Genomic DNA, 12,486 nt, shown 5'->3' with positions numbered 1-12,486 from the left:
AACAGAAAAAAGAAAGAAGATTTAAAAGAAGAGACAGACTTATAGGCCACATATTATGACATCCTGGAATAGTCGCTTTAATATTGGGGGGACAGGTAGAAGGAAAAAATTGTGCAGGCAGGCATCGTTTGGAATATGAACAACAAATTGTTAGGGATTTAGGATTTAGGGGGTATACCGAAATGAAACGAGTAGCACTAGATAGGAAATCTTGGAGAGCTGCATCAAGCCAATCAAATGACTGAAGACAAAAAAAAACACCCCTTTCACAATTTGAGGATAAATAAAACGTTTATTCAAACGGAATTCAACCTTTAACAAAATACTTTTTATTTGGCACCTTGTTAAACAAAAAATCTAAAAAAAGTGCCCAACAAATTACAAACTGAATTGATGATAATTTAATAAAGCCTAAAAACAAATAAAATTCTATCATTTTCAAGCTTTATTCTGAATAAACCAGTTTCGCCCTTAGAGAGACGTATGTCCCAACAAATGCTGTGTATGTTCAATTACAGAAAAGTACTAAGTCAAGCGAGGCAAATATGAAGAATCATCTACAAAACCGGTACGTACGTACCTTATGCAATATACAAAATACACTTACCCGATAAAAGCCCAGAAATCTATCGCATCTCTAAAAATTACTATTTTACTATTCGCTTAACCCGTTAAAAGGCATATGTTTATTATATTTTACCACCACCATCAATATTAGATGTTATAAAAAGCCAAATAAAAATGAAGAATAATATTAATACTAATTACCTGGTTTCACCAAATTTGTCATTTTAATAAAATATCGTACCTTTAACGTTAAAATTTGTAACGACTACAAAAGGTGGAAGTACACCTGTATAACCACGAAAATGGTAGTAGTTCGAGATATTTCCCACATTTCAACTCTTGCTGAAAATCCATTTTTATCCCCAAATTTCAGTTAAAAATTACACTGATAACATAATTTTTGTTTCCTATCATGTGATACATGATTTTAATCCGTTTTTGATGCTGCAAATGAATATGAACTTGAATTTTTCTATCAACCACTACCATTTTTGAAAAAAATTAATTAAAGGATTTTTTCATTTTACAACGTATAGCATTTTAAGCTCTTAAATAACATTTTTTTAGCAAATTTTTTACTGTTTGTTAACATAATTTGTAAGCTATAAATAACACATATGTACCTCACAATGAGATTATTCTAGTTCCTGAGCCACCTGTGAATGTATGTTTTGAAAGCAGCGATGAAGAATCAGGCAGTACTGAAGAAGATGATTTGATTTTAAATTATTTTCTAATAAGCCATATTTAAGGTGAAATGACTTGATGAGGGATTTAAATTTATCAAAAAGTCAAGCTGAACTGTTAAGCATCAAGACTGCAAGGTTGGAATTTACTTTTAAAAAATATATAAAAATTTTGGGCTTTCGAAACCGACAAAAAGAATTTTTTCGGTTGGAAAGCACTTTATTGATGAAAATAATTTGGCTTATTGCAAAAATATTGATGAGCTTATGTTGCACTTAGGACAAGTTCATAAACCTGAGGACTGGAACCCTTTCATAAATTCGTCCAAGTATAGTTTAAAAATGGTTCTACTACACAACGGTAAAAACTATCCTTCGATACCAATCGCTTATGGTATTAATTTGAAAGAGACGTAAGATATGATGAAAGACGTTCCTGAAAAAATAAATTATAAAAAACATAGCTAGAACATACGTGGTGATTTGAAAGTTATAGCTATTTTGTTAGGTATGCAGTTAAGTTATACTAAGCACACGTGTTTTCTTTACGAATGGGATAGCCGAGCTAGGGATAAACATTATGTTACCAAAGAGTGGAAGAAACGAGACAACTTAACTCCAAATGGGAAAAATATTATTCACGAGCCCTTAGTTGAACCCCAAAAAATATTAACTCCTCTCCATATCAAGCTAGGACTAATGAAAAATTTTATAAAAGCAATGAAGAAGGATATTCCCGGATTTTTGTACATCAGGCAGAAATTTCCGAATGTAAGTGAAGGAAAAATTAAAGAAGGAATATTTGTTGGTCCTGAATAAGAGAGCTGGTCAAAGATGACGTATTTAACTCGATGTTAAATAATGTAGAAAATGCAGCTTGGGCTACATTTAAAGACGTTTGCAAACATTTTCTCGGCAAACAAAAATCCGAAAATTACCATGATATTGTTAATCAACTTCTTTCTTATTTCATACAGGGCTATGGGATGTAATATGTCTTTGAAAATACATTTCCTCCACTCGCTCTGGATTTTTTGCCGACAACCTCGGTGACGTACACGACATTTCGGTGATGGAAAGCCTCTATAAAGGGAAATGGAATACTGTTGGACATTAATTCAGGATGTACCTGAGGCTATTTATAAAAGGAAATCATCAATAAAATCATTTTAATGCAGGTATGGCCATGCAAAATTATAAATTTTACAGATTTTAATTATACTTTCCCTTAATGTTTTTTGAAGCGTACTTTATTTAAAACTAAGGATGATAGAAAAATTGTATTTACAGATCTGTAACGTACGAAATAAAGCAATTCAAGAAATGGTATCACACTTAGAGAAACAAAAAAGTTCTTTTTGTCTATCAGTATTACTTAATGAAATCGTGTATAGTACAACAAAATTGGTTTCTTACGCCGATGAATGAATTATTCCCACCCAGTTGGCTCTGGCAACAAAGACACAATAATATTGATTTTTAATTTTTTTTAAATTCCGTTTCAGAAAGCCAGATTAAGGTTACCAAGACTTTGCTGCTCCAGCTAGACACGTTAATCTCACAAATTATACATCAAGGCAGAAGAAATCAGAGGGAGTGATTTCTTCTGCCGACACATAATTTCCAGCCTGTATATCAATGGCTACGGGTTAGATATTCACTAATTCACGATTTACTCCATCTTTAAGACTAACCATCTGTCCAAGAGATAAAATTCAGACTAAAGTCTCTAAATCAATCTGGTTTCCGATAAACGTTATTTATTCATTATATTTGTCTCTTTTATACAATATAATCCAAAAACATTCAGGGTTCAATTTTTGTTCAACCTTGATTTATTTTTCACACGCTACAAAATTCATTTCTTATTAAAAAAAAAAAAAAATGCTGACTGTTTCTATGATCTAAGACTTATATCTATTTCGCGAATAAAATTTAAGAATAAAACTATTTTGAAATCTGCTAAACTTTTCCAAAAACATTTACGATTGGCAATTCTGGTATGTTCTACAATTAAAAATATTTAATTCAAAATAAGTCTGTTAAATTTAGTACAAAATGAGCGAGGTTTACAATTCGCAGAGCTAATAGTGTTATAAAAAAAAATAATGAAATTAAATAATATAAACAAAGCTAATATTGACAAATAAAAATAAAGCCTAAATTAAATTTAAAAAACAAAAAAGTAACTTCTTAGAGCGTCTCGGGGAAATTAGTACTGCGTTGTTTAAATCTGGACGACTAATTCTAAGAATTTGAATTTAAATCCATTAATTTACAGTTTAAATTAAAAAAACGTAATGCGTATCGATTTTTAAAATTATACTGTTCAACTCAGATTCTGCGTCGAATGAAACTAAGCAGCACGGTTATGACTTAAAACTACATTAATTTTAATTACAACTACTAATTACTCAAATTTAAGTCATTGATTCTCAATCTTTATCGCCCATCGCCCACATTGAGAATCAAAAATTTTCTAGCGCGCCCAAAATTTTTAAACTTACCATTTGTTAAAAATAATAATAGCAACTGCTATTTTTAAGATCCGCTGTTAAAAACAGCAATTGCAATTATTGTTTTTTGACGTGGTATATCCTACTTGTGAGTTGAAACTTACATTTTAAATGAGATCAATTAAAACGCATATTTAATCATATTTGGAAATATTTTTATTAAAATTGCTTTCTCTCTTAAACAATAATTGGCCTCTCTTCAAAGAGGAATATTTCGGTTCAGAAAAATCGTAGACATACAAAAAAAAAAATTAATTAAAGCTAAAGTCTTAAAGCTTTTAAACGATTTTAATGCATATTGCTGAAAAAATGCCCGTTTCCCCCACGCGCTTGATCAAACACGAAGCAAAACATTTTTTAAACTTTTCTTTTTTTTCTTTTTTTTTAATTTGATGATTTTTGAAATCTGAATATTTTGTCAAAAAGTAGAGTATTCAAACTTTATTATTATTTTTTATTCATCTCTAAGCGTTACAAAGTTAAAGTAGTTTGAATACAATAATTTTTTATCATAAAATATAGGTGTCCCTTTAATTTTTTGGACTAGTGTATTAGGTATTTAATTTTAGTTAGAAATATCAGGAAAACATAATTTTTATCTTCTTTTAATCAGCAATTCCTAGACCGCCTGAACGCCCCCAAATTTTCTGTGGGCCTTCTAGCCCCCCCCCCCAAGAGCTCCAACGCCCACAAGGGAGCGTTATCGCCCACTTTGAGAACGAATGCTACAAGTCTTACACGGATGTACTTTTTATTTATGAGAAATTTATTAATTAAAGCTGACCGCCTAAGTGACGGAACGTAAATTATAATAAAATACGTTGACAAACTTTGGTGAAATCATCGCTATAGTTTTTTTCTTTTGTTCAGTAATATACATTAGCGGATAACGATTAATTTATTAACCAAATAAAAATGTATATTAATGAATGTTTAATTTACCTCTATTTATGCCCTGACAAATAATTATTTATTAGTCAGGAGTACGATTAGAGGAAAACAATTATACTGTACTCATTTAGCTTATACCGTGAAGAATAAATAAACGTTGTCCCTTGCATCGGTACCGATTCACAACGCGGCCATAACTATATACAAAATTACAATCATTACTCATATATGATCACCGTATAATTAATTTGTAAATGTAATCAACAGTATATATAACAATATGTCTTCTACGACCAGATTGATTTTACATCAATAAAAGTCAAACTTTTAAGAAAAAAGAAAATAAACATTTAAATAAATAAATTGTAAAATTTATTTATTGTAAAATTTATTTCAATAATTTGTAAAATTCTCGAAAGGGTTCGAGAAACCCTTTCAGGTTTGGCATCATAAGAGAAAACTCCTGAGATTTCAAGGATTAATTGTTCAGAAATAAACATTACTAGGTAATGATAGAAAAAAAACATTAACTAGATAAAAATGTATATAACTGAATATTTAATATACCTCTACTTATGCCCTGACAAATAATTAGCTATTAGTCAGGAGTACGATTAGAGGAAAATTACTCTATTATTTTTGTTATCTAATTTTTTACAAATACATACGAAGGCTGAACTGAAAGTAAATTTTGTTTCAACATTTTACCCGAAATAATTAACCAGAACGTGATGCCTTCATACCATTAAGTACAAAACAGAAACTGTAACGTATAAAATTGTTGTTAAGATAATAATTCCTATTAACTTTTCTACTAAGATTAATATATTTTCTACGTTTAGTACTGCTTATTTTTCTTAGGGTTATTCTTTTATCACTTGATGAAATTCGGAACGACTTCATGGTAAAAAGTAATTGTACTGGTATTTTTAATCTCTGTTATACAGGGTTATCATAAAAGAATGGTGCGGTTTCAGTAATTCATAGGAAGATTGTAGGGACATTTCTAGATGTTATATTGGTATCCCTGAAAGCCTCCAATCCAAAGGTTTGTTTATCAGCAGTTGTAACCAATCAGTTCTTGTATTGTTGTTGCGGTGAGTTTAGCGAGTTACTATGTTCTCGGATAAAGACAAAGCAAAGTGTGTTTTATTGATATCTGAATTAAAATCCGTAATTTTAGTTCAACGTGCTTTTCGACGTGAATTCGGAAGAGATCCACCACACAAAAATAGCATAACACGTTGGTTCAAACGATTCAAAGAAACTGGATCGGTTAAGAAACAGAAATCAACCGGCAGACCAAGTGTACCAGACGAAACGGTTGAACTAATTAGACGATCGGCAATTAGAAGTCCTGGGAAGTCCATCTCCCGTCGAAGCGTCTAATTAGGTATTCCAAAATCAACAGTTCACAAAGTTTTACGTAAAAAACTGAAATTACACGCTTATAAAATCCAGATACTGCAGGAATTGAAACCCGATGATGGTGTAAAACGTTACAATTTCGCTGTTGAAATGCTGGACAGAATAAGTGAAAACGAATCATTTTTAGACGATATAATTTTTACAGACGAAGCTACATTCCATGTGAATGGATGTGTTAACAGACACAATTCACGAATATGGGGCTCTGAAAACCCACACGCAATTATTGAAAAACAACGCGATTCGCATTAATGTTTAAAGTTTAAAGTTAATGTTTGGTGTGGTATGATGAAAATCGTGTAACAGGGCCTTTCTTCTTTGCTGAAAAAATAATTAATGGAGTTGCGTATCTTGACATGTTAACCGATTCGATTATTGCTTTCCTCAGCCGGATGAACTCGAAAACATTCATCGACATCATTTTCTACAAGATTGTGCTCTCCCGCACTTCAATTTATTGGTCACGGACGCTTTGAACGAAAAAGATTTTTTCTTGTGGGGGTACATCAAAAGCGTTGTTAATACACAAAAAATTCGCGACCTAAAGTACTTAAAAAACAGGATTAATGAAGCAATGACAACCATTAACGAAGAAATGTTAACTAATGTTTGGAGAGAAGTTGAGTATCGTTTGGACATTTGTCGAACGACTAATATTGAAATTTATTAATTATGTAAAAAAATGTTTGAGACGACAAATTTGAAAAATAAAAAAAAACTGTAAGTAATTCTGCTTTAATTTAAACCATGTTCAAAACCGCACCATTCTTTTGTGAAACCCTGTATTTATATAGCATTTAATCAAAGCCCCTCCCTATATTTGACGTCATGTCTTATCTGGCCTTCTTGTTTATTGGTATTAAAAGATACGAATAACCATTAATAACAAATAAACAAGAAGGCCATATAAGGCATGGCGTAAAATATAGGGAGGGGCTTTCACTAAACGCTAAATAAAGATTAACAGAAATTTAAAAATACCATACAATAAGTTTTGACAATGGAGTGGTTCCGAAACACGTTAACAAGCGACAAAAGGCTGAAGCTAAGAATGGTAAACATTACTAAACACAGAAACTATAACGTATCGCACGCACGCACACACACACACCCACACACACCCACCCACACACCCACACACCCACCCAACGGTAATGGAAAGATCAGTAGAAGGAGAAAAGAAACAAGGATGAAGTTAATAGATGATGTGAAAATTGCAAAACTACATGAGGTCGAAGAGCAATGCTACCATGCAACATCATACATGATGAACAGTATCGGTCATACTCGAGTATTATTTAAACAACACAGAATCCATAATCAATCCAAGTAAAGTGGTGGTGATACTCAACTCATCCTAACACAAAAAAAAAAAATTCAAAATCCCAGGTAAATAATCAAGCTTAAGTAGAATATCCCCATTTTCTATACTTCACTTCCGTGATCGTGGAAAAATAACAGCTTCACAGGATCACAATGGAAACTTGCGTGAAATCATCCATAAAAATAAAGCTGAATGTAACGTAATTATAGATGAAGTCCTACGCAAGAACTATCGCATGAAAATAAACAAGAAAAGAACAAAACAAAAGTAATGAAATGTAGTAGAGATAACAAAGATGGACCACTGAATGTGAAAATAGGGGGAGAAAAGATTATGGAGGTAGAAGTATTTTGTTATTTGGGAAGTAGAATTACTAAAGATGGACGAAGCAGGAGCGATATAAAATGCCGAATAGCACGGGCGAAACGAGTCTTCAGTCAGAAATATAATTTGTTTACATCAAAAATTAATTTAAATGTCAGGAAAAGATTTTTGAAAGTGTATGTTTGAAGTGTCGCTTTATATGGAAGTGAAACTTGGACGATCGGAGTATCTGAGAAGAAAAGATTAGAAGCTTTTGAAATGCGTTGCTATAGGAGAATGTTAAAAATCAGATGGGTGGATAAAGTGACAAATGAAGAGGTATTGCGGCAAATAGATGAAGAAAGAAGCATTTGGAAAAATATAGTTAAAAGAAGAGACAGACTTATAGGCCACATACTAAGGCATCCTGGAATAGTCGCTTTAATATTGTAAGGACAGGTAGAAGGGAAAATTGTGTAGGCAGGCCACGTTTGGAATATGTAAAACAAATTGTTAGGGATGTAGGATGTAGGGGGTATTATACTGAAATGAAACGACTAGCACTAGATAGGGAATCTTGGAGAGCTGCATCAAACCAGTCAAATGACTGAAGACAAAAAAAAAACGTAATTATAACACGAAACGGTTAACAAACCAATATTTCTTGGACAGTAAAGAATGTTGTTGGATAATCTGAACGGATTAATGGCATCACAACAACAGATTTTTTATAATGAAATCTTTATTAATTAGAAAGGATAAGATGTATTATGAGGATTAACGGTATCAAATGCAATATAACTTTCACAGTTTTTTTGTATTAGCTATCGTAACGAGTTAAAAACAAATTGGAATAAACAATTGAAAGTATTTTAAATAACAGTATGACGTTTCACATTCCGTAGTTCCACCGGTTGTTAACATAGCTGATAAGACGCCAATTTCACATTTCAGTTTCGCCCTCGTACGTATGTTGTATTTAAGATTAAAAAAAACATTAACATATTAATCTGTATTATCCTCCTACACCTATTTACAGTTTATAGACATGCAAAAGAATTATTTTTGTAGAAGTTAGAGAAGAAAATAAAAACATATCAATATATTAGAATTATACTTATCGTTTGAAATTAAACCTATTTTGCTTTTTTGTTAATAAGGAGTTTTTTAAAAGCCAAAATAAAAATTTCACAATAGATAAATTTATACACAAAAATAAAAACGATATAATAATAAAATATATTAAAAAAAATGCTTAAAAAAATGCTAAATTTATACACAAAAATAAATTCGATATAATAATAAAGCATATTTTTAAAAAATGCTTAAAATAAAATATGCTTAATAAAATAAAATATTAAAATACAACTTGCTTAAAAAAAATCATTTTTTTAAGCAAGTTATAAATAACTGATGTTAAGAGAAAGAAAAAAAATTGCATGACAACTTATTAAGTAAAACTTAACTCGAGCAGGTATAATCTAATCGTATTGAAAATTATTCATTCCGAATAACAAACAACAAGGACTGCAATCATACCGTTTAATGCAACAGTAGTTTCTACACTGCGTTTGACTGCAATAGTCTCAGAAACGTGTACTGCATGCGATGCGCAAAGGTCCTAACTGATTCGCTACTCGTTTGACGAGCAAATTGATAAAAACATTTAATGCCGTCATTGAGCTAACATCAAGATAACATTAAGAATAAATAAGATTTACACATCGATATGCACAACATCCCAACTTTTACGATTTACCTATAAAATATTCAAATACCATTAAATCTATCACGTATTATTTTATTTTATTTTCGATAAAAAACAAATCTCTTCATTTTTATTTCTTACTTTTATTTTATTGAAATACGATTAAGCTACCTGGAAATTGAGCGATAACCGGAAAACCTCTCTTCCAAAAAAGAAAAATTGGAAATTCCAAAAGAAAGACGAAAATCGCAATTATCTCGAAAACGGTCGGTCCTAGTGCTCTGAAAAATTTTCGATCCCCTTATACGGTTACCCCGTCCGTTCACAGTGGTACCCGTCGGATGATAACATTTTCAAATGCCTCCGGGACGCCGTTCCGAAATTGGGGAAGGAGTGTGTTGGGGGTGCCACCGTAATATCTCGGCAATCGCTCGTCCGATTTTCACGATTCAAACGGCGTATGTATCACCAGGTCGAGCGAAAACTATTTAACGCATTCGGTACACTCTTGATCGACCAGATCTTGGTTATCCGGAAATTAAATCGTTTAGCCCTGTGTTTTGATTGTACTCACCCACTGAAAAACGTACCGCTCCGACATTTCGCTAAATACGCATAAACTTGTGTGTTACCGCAGCTGTAAAGTATAAATATATAATTCCATAACAAAAAAATCGGAATTTCACAAGGAAAACAAAAAAATCATATCTTCTTTAGTTAATAAGCTGTGTTTATAGAACTTTATTTGAAGAATTCAGTAGAATATAAAGTCAACTTTGATAAAAAAAAATTAATCAAAACAGAACTTTCCTTTTATTCAAGATATTTAAATAAAAATTTTAACGATTTAGTTTCATATAATAAGAGACGTGTGATTAGGAGACAAAAAAGTACCCATAAGGTTCTTTACTGTGACTATGAAGCGATGTTTCTTAGGAAAGTTTCTAACTCGTAGAAAAAAGATAACATGTGTCTACGATAAGTATAAAATCTGTTCGAATGAATAAAAGGAACGATCAAACTAAAAATTAGAAAATAAATCTTCTTTCTAGTCGACGACAGGAAGATCCACGTATACTTCATAGTAAAATGATTCCATACAACTTTAACATTTCCGAAAAATCATAAGAATCAAATCAACTGTTTACCATCGAAGTAAACATGACAACATGTTATCATCTACAGTTCATATACGAGGGATACCTCTAACATAAAGACCACTGGGAAATTTCTTTCCTTAAGGTTGGCGAACCTGTGTCGTTCGTGGCCACGATAGTAATGTACAAACCATGATGAAAGTAACACATGGTGTAGCATTGCGCACAGTATTCGGCGCGCATGCGTATACGCTCGTCCCAAAATCTCATTTTCTACCGGGTTATTTGAACATATAAGTAAGGGATTTTGGGACAAAAGTTTTTAGTTGTACAAAAATTTTACAAAATTTTAAATACATGATAATGATTAAACGAGCTAACAATCGAATATTTATTAAATATAATAAATTTTTTTTTTTAATAATCCTTAATAAAAATAAATATTTTATACAAGTCTATTGATTCTTAAGAATATTGAAATTGATTGTTAATTAAGATAAAATTCAAAATAATGAATGAAAACCTAAACAAACAAACAGGGGACACATCTTATGAAGTGCAACTTCAAAATTTTATAACTAAAGATCTGATATTATTTATTTTGGTCAATCTTCGGAATTGATGATTTTTTAGTTTAATTAAAAATATTATCACAAAACAATTTTTGAAAGAAATCGCTTTTAATAATCTAATTTACACGGAAAAATTAGATATTACTTATTTTTTTACGGATACCAAAATGAATATTACTTATAATACTGAAATAAAAATAAAATAAAAAGTTGTTGTTTAGTGAAAAATAATTTTATATTCAATAAACATATTTTTCTAATGAGTCAAATGAAATGCAACGGATTTTCTAGGTAAACCATTTTAAACCGCGTGCAATAAAGAGAACAATTGTTCTGCATTCAGGTTTGATATCTTAATCCGTTTTGTTTTATAACTCCGACTCATTTTTTTACCTTGACAAAGCAGAAAAGAATTTTCTCTCTAAAGACACAATTCTGTTTTAGCTTTTACACGGATAGTTTGTCTATGAATTTTCTCGATTTTATAACTACTCGCTTTTAAACAGTGTTTTTTTTTTTTATTTATACAAATTTATTCTGATACAAATGTAAATATGCCGTCGTGTTATTTCCCCAATTTTTTGAGCAGAACTGATTCGCTAGCGAAAAAGAACGTGAAATATATTCCGTTCCCGGAGAATGAAGCATTACAAAGTGTGTGGCTACAAAAATGCGGAAAATCACGTGATAATATAAAAATTGAACATGGTAAGTTCAAAAGTGTGTTTTTTATCTGAATTTAAATTTTGACGAAATAAATATGATGAAATTTCGAATTCAAATGCCTGTATGGGAAAAATGAAAAAAATATATTACTGGCTAATCTATCAATGAAATGAAATTTTCTCTAAACTTATTTTGACTTTATCTTCAATTATTATTAAATTTTAAGTTATAAAAATTAATTAATCTAAAAAATTATATGATTTATACAAATTAAATATTTGCATAGATGAATTGTCCCCTCCCCCTTGATAATTCTGGCTTTAATCACATTGATGTCTTGTTTCTGTTTGTGCGCCAACCGCATAAACGAATTTAAACATCATGGCGAGAAAAGGATTTTGGAACGAGCCACTGCGCAACGCTGGGTGTGCGACACCTTGTTACTTTCATCATGGTACAAACTGCATTGTTGTCTGTAAGTTGTCGCGTTGTAGTATCTTTGATTACGTGAGAGTTATTACGTTATAAAATGAATAGTAAAATCGATGTTGCCGCCGACTGTGAAATACGTGGAGTCATACGTTTTTTAAACCATCAAAACGTTAAGCCGGCTGAAATTCATAGGCAGGCTGAAAATGACAGAATCTGTTAGAAATAACAGAATTAATGTGCACGATGAAAAACGTTCGGGAAGGCTCTCGACAATCACCGAGGACTTGAAACGATTC

At 31.3% G+C, this 12,486-nt stretch overlaps 1 protein-coding gene across 6 annotated transcripts in view; it reads right to left on the bottom strand.

Annotated features, from left to right (window-relative positions):
• The window catches only part of LOC142333082 (very long chain fatty acid elongase 7-like), a 128,074-nt gene that overhangs the window by 62,366 nt on the left and 53,222 nt on the right, over positions 1–12,486 (bottom strand). The window contains exon 1 of one of the 6 annotated variants that reach the window (XM_075379913.1): positions 9,255–9,277. The exons of the other annotated variants lie outside the window; for them this stretch is intronic. The gene's annotated coding sequence lies outside the window, so the exon portion shown is untranslated. Of the gene's footprint in view, positions 1–9,254; positions 9,278–12,486 lie in introns of those variants that run through there. 6 annotated transcript variants of the gene reach the window in all.

This window comes from Lycorma delicatula, chromosome 12 (assembly GCF_047948215.1).
Source record: "Lycorma delicatula isolate Av1 chromosome 12, ASM4794821v1, whole genome shotgun sequence".
Lineage (NCBI taxonomy): Eukaryota > Metazoa > Arthropoda > Insecta > Hemiptera > Fulgoridae > Lycorma > Lycorma delicatula.
This window is presented reverse-complemented; position numbering and strand designations above follow the sequence as displayed.